We start from the raw sequence: 1,597 nt of genomic DNA, 5'->3' as shown, positions 1-1,597 counted from the left end.
TATTTTTTAATATAAAATTATTAGAAATACTATCTATTATAAAAATAAATTTTTATAATAATGAAATAAATATTAATTTAATTTATTTAAAATTTTATAATTAACTCTATTTTTAATAATTTATTTATTATACACTTTAATTATTATTCTAAAAATTATTTTTTATTTAAAACCTAAATCAATACGACAATTAATCAACAATTAATCAACATCTAATCAATAATTAATTATTTTATAATGAAAATATTAAATAATAAATTTAATTTAATTAAAAATTTAAAAAAAATAATTTTTTTATTACCCACACCTATTAATATTAATATTTTATGAAATTTTGGCTGTATTTTAGGAATTTGTTTAGTTATTCAAATTATTTCAGGATTATTTTTATCTGTACATTATACTTCACATATTAATAATGCTTTTAATAAAGTAATTCATATTATACATAATGTAAATAATGGATGATTAATACGATTAATTCATATAAATGGAGCTTCTTTTTTTTATGTATATTTATTCATATAGGACGAGGAATCTATTTCAATTCTTATTTTTTATATTTAACTTGATATTCAGGAAGAATAATTTTTATTATTACAATAGCAACAGTTTTTTTAGGATATGTGTTACCTTGAGGACAAATATCATTTTGAGGAGCTACTGTAATTGCAAACTTAATATCAGCTATTCCCATAAATGGAAATAAAATTGTTATTTGACTTTGAGGAGGATTTAGAGTTAATAATGCAACATTAAACCGATTTTACTCATTACATTTTATTATACCATTTATTATTTTAATAATAATATTAATTCATTTAATAACTTTACATTTAACAGGATCTAATAATCCTTTAGGAACTAATAGAAATTTATATTAAATTTCATTTCATTCTTATTTTACTATTAAAGATACACAAGGATTCTTATTAATAATTATATCATTATTAATATTATGTTGTTTTACCCCTTACATTTTAGGAGACCCTGCAAATTTTAATATAGCAAATCCAATAATTACTCCTATTCATATTCAACCTAAATGATACTTTTTATTTGCTTATGCAATTTTGCGTTCAATTCCTAATAAATTAGGAGGTGTAATTGCTTTATTAATATCAGTAATAATTATTTTAATTATACCAATATATAATATAAATAAATTTCAAAGATCTATATATTATCCAATTAATCAAATTACATTTTGATTATTTGTTAATATTATAATTATATTAACATGAATTGGTATAAAACCTATTGAATACCCTTTTATATTAATTGGTCAAATTTTAACAATTATATATTTTATATATTATATAATTAATCCAATAATTTTTAATTTATGAAATAAAATTTTAATTTTAATTTAAAAGTTAATTATTTAAAAAGTTTAATAGTTTAATAAAACCTTAAATTGCAAATTTAAAATTTTAAATTAAATATTTAATTAAACTTTTATAATTAATTAACTTAAATTTTTAGAAAATTACTTGTAATACTGCCTAAATTAAATTTATAAAATATAAATTTAAATTTAAAATACTTAGCATCATTGACCTTAAAAATGATCATTTTCTTAATTTTTGGCATTAAA

General features: G+C 16.5%; 1 pseudogene; it reads left to right on the top strand.

Moving 5' to 3' along the window:
* Positions 1-336: 336 nt before the first annotated feature.
* LOC117182553 lies at positions 337-1,049 on the top strand (annotated as a pseudogene).
* The last annotated feature ends 548 nt before the right edge of the window (positions 1,050-1,597 follow it).

This window comes from Belonocnema kinseyi, unplaced genomic scaffold, assembly GCF_010883055.1.
Source record: "Belonocnema kinseyi isolate 2016_QV_RU_SX_M_011 unplaced genomic scaffold, B_treatae_v1 SchBZDm_3436;HRSCAF=3750, whole genome shotgun sequence".
Lineage (NCBI taxonomy): Eukaryota > Metazoa > Arthropoda > Insecta > Hymenoptera > Cynipidae > Belonocnema > Belonocnema kinseyi.
This window is presented reverse-complemented; position numbering and strand designations above follow the sequence as displayed.